The 7,500-nt window shown below is 38.8% G+C and overlaps 2 non-coding genes across 2 annotated transcripts; both read left to right on the plus strand.

Moving 5' to 3' along the window:
* Positions 1–2,720: 2,720 nt before the first annotated feature.
* Positions 2,721–4,623, plus strand: LOC133320647 (small subunit ribosomal RNA). Its single transcript, XR_009753870.1, has one exon. It is a non-coding gene; the product is annotated as a small subunit ribosomal RNA (ribosomal RNA).
* Positions 4,624–5,887: 1,264 nt separating this feature from the next.
* On the plus strand, positions 5,888–6,044 carry LOC133320639 (5.8S ribosomal RNA). The gene has a single exon (XR_009753863.1). It is a non-coding gene; the product is annotated as a 5.8S ribosomal RNA (ribosomal RNA).
* The last annotated feature ends 1,456 nt before the right edge of the window (positions 6,045–7,500 follow it).

A 7,500-nucleotide genomic window follows, 5' to 3' on the forward strand; every position in this document is an offset into this window, starting at 1 on the left:
GCCAAGTTTAAAACTTTAAAACATGAATCGGGAACGACTTAAACAATTTACACATAACAAAAGTAAAGTATTACTCGAAAAAATTTCAAAGTCCTTTTATTACACGAACCGGGAGAGTGTTACACAAAAATCTTTAATAATTTCCGTATTTCGAAGAAATCGATCACACCAACAGCATATCATCCACGTATACAATCAATATGAAACTTATTCGTAAGCGGAACTTTCATTTCGAACAAATATTTTTCATATCATATGTGAAGTCGATCGAAAACGACTAAGTCCCAGACGCTCCGCCGACACGATACGTACCAAACATAATATTATAATATCATCATTCAGATGACCCTATCGACTATATCATATTTATATTGACGATATACGACATCCATATTAAAATTATAAATACCAATGGCATCGTTATAGATGTGAAATAATATTTTTATATCATACACTTGGAAAAATTTCTAAGTCCAGTCATTACACGAACCGGGAGGGTGTTACACAAAAATCTTTAATAATTTCCGTATTTCGAAGAAATCGATCACACCAACAGCATATCATCCATGTATACAATCAATATGAAACTTATTCGTAAGCGGAACTTTCATTTCGAACAAATATTTTTCATATCATATGTGAAGTCGATCGAAAAACGACTAAGTCCCAGACGCTCCGCCGACACGATACGTACCAAACATAATATTATAATATCATCATTCAGATGACCCTATCGACTATATCATATTTATATTGACGATATACGACATCCATATTAAAATTATAAATACCAATGGCATCGTTATAGATGTGAAATAATATTTTATATCATACACTTGGAAAAATTTCTAAGTCCAGTCATTACACGAACCGGGAGGGTGTTACACAAAAATCTTTAATAATTTCCGTATTTCGAAGAAATCGATCACACCAACAGCATATCATCCACGTATACAATCAATATGAAACTTATTCGTAAGCGGAACTTTCATTTCGAACAAATATTTTTCATATCATATGTGAAGTCGATCGAAAAACGACTAAGTCCCAGACGCTCCGGCGACACGATACGTACCAAACATAATATTATAATATCATCATTCAGATGACCCTATCGACTATATCATATTTATATTGACGATATACGACATCCATATTAAAATTATAAATACCAATGGCATCGTTATAGATGTGAAATAATATTTTTATATCATACACTTGGAAAAATTTCTAAGTCCAGTCATTACACGAACCGGGAGGGTGTTACACAAAAATCTTTAATAATTTCCGTATTTCGAAGAAATCGATCACACCAACAGCATATCATCCACGTATACAATCAATATGAAACTTATTCGTAAGCGGAACTTTCATTTCGAACAAATATTTTTCATATCATATGTGAAGTCGATCGAAAAACGACTAAGTCCCTAATGTTTCATACATAGCCATTATAAAATGTAAAAATTTAAAAAAAACTTTTTTATTTCACATGTTCTTTATATTTTATTATTTATAGTATTTTAATTGAACATATAATGCCATTTATATATTAGAAATGTATAAAATACGAACTTTTAAAATTTTTGTAATACACGAACCGGTCCCAGATTTACCGAATGTCAATTTCTGGCCCTCGCATATATAGGAGGTGGCGGCGCGTGTGGTGGGTCCGCGTCGTCACGTTGCGTACTGTAGGTTGATAGGCGTCGAAGGGAGTTGGTTATATGAAAATATCACATCGTGCAATAGATGTTGATATAAAAATATTATAACATCGTATATTCGATGTTGATAATATAATAATGAAAAATGAAAAAATATCTCATCATTTCTTTGATGTTGATAAAATATGTATGTGAATGATGATAATGAAAAATGAAAAATATCTCGTCATATCTTTGATGTTGATATAATAATGAAAAATGAAAGTATCTCATCATATTTTTGATGTTGATAATATAAATAAGAGACAAAAAAAAAAAAAAAAAATTTTTTTTTTTTAATTTAAAAATTATTTCGAATGAAATAATTGTACGTACGTGTACGTACGTTTGAATGATGAAAAAGTACGCTTCGAGAAATCCTCCTAATAACCTTCTTCCTTCGACAAAAACTTCTCTGTGTTGACCGCCGACGGTCGTCGCGTAGTACTTAGCTATACATATCACGATGTGTTTCACACAACGTTTTATAATGGTTAGTATGAAGCGTGATCGTTCTAACGGGGTCGTATTGTACAAAATTTGCTTCCGTCGTGTTGCGCGTAAGTGTGACCGCCGGAGACAATCCCTTAGTAGATAATCCGCCCGAAATAGAATCTATTGGTACTAGATCTCTCTAACACCGTGCGATGATACCGATGTTTGACGTGTCGTATTTGTTAACGCATATATGACAATGTTAACCGATATTAAAGGTGTACGATCTCGTTATAAAAGTAACGATCAACAATATGAAACTTTTTGATGCGTTCAAAATGTTTTCATAATAATATATATATAATATATATAAAATATGAATTAAGAAAGAGAGGAGAGAGGAGGAGTATGATATAAAATGTGTGTGTATATTTCAAAGAAAATATACAAAAATGAATAAATAAATAAAAACAAAATAATAATCAGGCCACCGTTACGTGCCCTCGCTTCCTATACCACAATATAAGAGCGAACGCGTACGATGCGCTCTCGATTGAGAGTTAACTAAAATTAGCTAGCTCCCTGGTTGATCCTGCCAGTAGTTATATGCTTGTCTCAAAGATTAAGCCATGCATGTCTCAGTGCAAGCCGTATTAAGGCGATACCGCGAATGGCTCAATATATCAGTTTTGGTTCCTTAGATCTTACTCAGTTACTTGGATAACTGTGGTAATTCTAGAGCTAATACATGCAATCAGAACTCTGACCAGTGATGGGATGAGTGCTTTTATTAGATCAAAACCAATCGACGGAGGGCCTCGCGTCCGAAGTCGTTAATTTTGATGAATCTGGATAACTTTTGCCGATCGCATGGTCAAGTACCGGCGACGCATCTTTCAAATGTCTGCCTTATCAACTTTCGATGGTAGTTTCTGCGACTACCATGGTTGTCACGGGTAACGGGGAATCAGGGTTCGATTCCGGAGAGGGAGCCTGAGAAACGGCTACCACATCCAAGGAAGGCAGCAGGCGCGCAAATTACCCACTCCCGGCACGGGGAGGTAGTGACGAAAAATAACGATACGGGACTCTTACGAGGCCTCGTAATCGGAATGAGTACACTTTAAATATTTTAACGAGGAACAATTGGAGGGCAAGTCTGGTGCCAGCAGCCGCGGTAATTCCAGCTCCAATAGCGTATACTAAAATTGTTGCGGTTAAAAAGCTCGTAGTTGCATTTGTGCGCCGCGCTGTCGGTGCACCGCATCCGCGGTGATACTGACACGTCTGCGGAGCATATCGTCGGTGAGCCGGCGGTAAAACGCCGGTTCAATATCAAAATCCTATCGCGGTGCTCTTCAGTGAGTGTCGAGATGGGCCGACAATTTTACTTTGAACAAATTAGAGTGCTCAAAGCGGGCTCAAAACGCCGCTTGAATATTTCGTGCATGGAATAATAGAATATGATCTCGGTTCTATTTTGTTGGTTTTCAGAACTCCGAGGTAATGATTAATAGGGATAACTGGGGGCATTCGTATTGCGACGTTAGAGGTGAAATTCTTGGATCGTCGCAAGACGAACATCAGCGAAAGCATTTGCCAAAGGTGTTTTCATCAATCAAGAACGAAAGTTAGAGGTTCGAAGGCGATTAGATACCGCCCTAGTTCTAACCGTAAATATGTCATCTAGCGATCCGCCGACGTTATTACAATGGCTCGGCGGGCAGCTTCCGGGAAACCAAAGATTTTGGACTCCGGGGGGAGTATGGTTGCAAAGCTGAAACTTAAAGGAATTGACGGAAGGGCACCACCAGGAGTGGAGCCTGCGGCTTAATTTGACTCAACACGGGAAATCTCACCAGGCCCGGACACCGGAAGGATTGACAGATTAATAGCTCTTTCTTGATTCGGTGGGTGGTGGTGCATGGCCGTTCTTAGTTGGTGGAGCGATTTGTCTGGTTAATTCCGGTAACGAACGAGACTCTAGCCTGCTAAATAGGCGTCGTCATTTAGGTGTGAGCGATTTCGGTCGTTCAACTCACTGACGGCGTATTAAAATTCTTCTTAGAGGGACCGGCGGCTTCGAGCCGCACGAGATTGAGCAATAACAGGTCTGTGATGCCCTTAGATGTCCTGGGCCGCACGCGCGCTACACTGAAGGAATCAGCATGTTCTCCCTGGCCTAGAGGCCCGGGCAACCCGTTGAAACTCCTTCGTGCTGGGGATTGGGGTTTGCAATTATCCCCCATAAACGAGGAATTCCTAGTAAGCGCGAGTCATAAGCTCGCGTTGATTACGTCCCTGCCCTTTGTACACACCGCCCGTCGCTACTACCGATTGAATGATTTAGTGAGGTCTTCGGACCGACACGCGGTGGCTTCACGGCCGTCGGCGTTGCTGGGAAGTTGACCAAACTTGATCATTTAGAGGAAGTAAAAGTCGTAACAAGGTTTCCGTAGGGGAACCTGCGGAAGGATCATTAACGTTATATAACATCCGATATCAAAGCGATATCAGGATGATTATGATAATATTATATATCCAAGTAAAAAGAGAGACACATATATAAAAATATATGATGCAAATTAAAAAAAAAAGAGATGAAAGGGGCGGCATCTCAATAGAAATTAAATATATCTCAAAATAATATATAAATGAAAGGAAAATAAATAAATATTAAACAAAAAAAAAAACAACTCTACACAAGCGTGTTATGATGTTTTTGAATGAATAAAAATATAAAAGATGTCAGGGGCGGGACATCAAAATAAAAAGAGACACACAAAAACATACACTCGATTACGCCTAGCGTGTTGTCGTTGTTGTTGTTTGTGATGTTAAAAATAAATAAATAAATAAATGAAAGAGAGATATATAAGATGTGAAGGGGCCACATCTAAAAAATAAATAAATCTCCAAGGAGATCGAAATAATATTATGATGATATGATGATGATGAAGGAGGAGGAAAAGATACGAAATTTAAAACGATTTGACGGATAAACGGATTCATTAGCGTCCCTTCCTTATCCGATACGCACATATGCACTGTATGAGCATACAATTTATATACTCTTGATGTATATATACGTATATGTTAAAACCAGATAACGTTGTAACTCGAAAGCGATATACTAGATATCATTGATTCATCCTATGTTTCTTAACTCTGGTAGATCTCATTTGACATAGACCGGTAAGAATCCGCGCCGCGAGTCTCTTGACGACTACTCAAGACCTTAATAAGTCTAGTCCGAGTTCTGTTTACTTGGTTGGATCAAGGGCGATTAGAGTGAACGTATAATCTGGGCGTTGAAGATAACATGCTGTGGTATATAGCGCTACTATCATTATCTTGTCATTTCGTTAATTCGTTAGGGACACTCTGAGTTTTTTATGCGGTCCGGTGGATTAGTTGTTTACCGTACGTTAACCACACGGGTAAATCCGGTGGGTCGGTTAGTCCACTTGGAGAGAACGTGGTGTGATACGTTTCGTTTGTCATGTCGTTCGCGTCTTTCTATATTATATATCAACATATCACATGTCAATGTGAAATATGTATGTATGTATAAGTAGATTTGATCGCGTCCGTAGGCAATATGAGGCGTATTGCAGCGTTATATAAATGGCAACACCCCCTATATGCGCACGATTGCCCTCTTTGTTTTTTTTTTTTTTTTTAAAAAAAAAAGAAAATTTAAATGGTGAGCGTCGCCGTACACATGATATATTTATAAAAATCACTACCCTGAACGGTGGATCACTTGGCTCGCGGGTCGATGAAGAACGCAGTTAACTGCGCGTCATAGTGTGAACTGCAGGACACATTTGAACATCGACATTTCGAACGCACATTGCGGTCCGTGGAGAAATATCCAGGACCACTCCTGTCTGAGGGCCGGCTGTATAAAATAATACACCACACTGTTCCATCACGGTATGACACCTCATAACGCACGCGAACACAGAAAGAATTACATCCATCGCGCACAGACTCGCACATATACGCCACGGAAGTGTCGTTGTGTGTTCGTAGTGTGTGTGTGTATGTGTTTGTTCAGTTCGAATTATGTGTATCGTAGTTTTGTTGTTGTCGACTGTGCGAACATATGACGGTTCCGACGACTGCTAATGATCTTTTTATTCTTTTTATTGTTCTCTTTCTGACGAGACACAAACAGCACGAGAACACGACACACGCACAAACACGACGTCGTACCGCACGCGCGTGAGCGCGAACGCCTCCCTCTCGTAGTACACAGAAAAGACTATGATATCTTATTATGTGTCATTATACGAATCGGAGTTGTCGCACTCGTCGTAGTCGTCGTCGTCGTCGTCGTCGTTGTCGTAGTCGTCGTTGTTGCTGTTGTGACCCATCATAGTGAGAGATTTAAATTGAATTATTGATTGTTTGCAAGTTCGTTTGTCCGTTTAAATATTATATGAGAAATATATATATACACACACGTATATGAAGACTATGAAACATTTTTTTCATTGTGTGAATATATCACATCGAAGTCGCGTGAGTGTTGTTGTCTGTGTATATGGTATGTATATATTATATAATACACCAACGATACTTAGTTACGCCTCGATCAAACAAGTGACACGAGATCGCATCTAGCGTCTGAGCATATATAATATGTGAAGACGAAAACGCACGACGCCCGCACAAAAAAATATGAATCTTTGTATGTGTTTGTGTGTGTGTGATACGCGCGATGTTTTGCTGCAGAGAGCGTGATCCTTGCTCCCATCGTTGATCCGTTGCTTTATGATTATGATAATTGTGAAGCGATACGGTGATGTGAGAGGGTAAGAGAAGGTATCCGATGCTCTTTCGTATGCGATTACGTCGTCGTCGTTATTATGCACTTACACATCTACGTCTCTGATTTCAAGATATTTTTTTGTCGATGTATGAGCGTTTTATGTTTTCTGTGTCCGATCGTTTGTGCGTTTCTATTGTGTCGTTAAGGTCTGTGTTATTAATATTATATATATCGTTACGTGGACATCGAACGAAAACAACGCAATATCGCGCCTTCGTATATATGTGTGATATGTAATAAAACGATGAAAATCGAATTTGAGTGTTTCAAATATATAGTTATTCAATGTATGTGTTGTGTGCAAAAAAAAAGTAGGCGGACACGACGTCCGAAGAGTGCATCGACGCCGTTTATGAAACCGAAACACTATCACAATCATATATTGTGTGTGTATAATTCGCGCAGACACGAGTACGTGAATCGTGCAGACTACCACACTGCGTGTGCGTGTGTGTGTATGTATAAACGTACTCGGTGTGTGTGTGTGATCATATCGCACATTATATTATATGTATGTAA

Source organism: Danaus plexippus, unplaced genomic scaffold (genome assembly GCF_018135715.1).
Source record: "Danaus plexippus unplaced genomic scaffold, MEX_DaPlex mxdp_42, whole genome shotgun sequence".
Taxonomy (NCBI): domain Eukaryota; kingdom Metazoa; phylum Arthropoda; class Insecta; order Lepidoptera; family Nymphalidae; genus Danaus; species Danaus plexippus.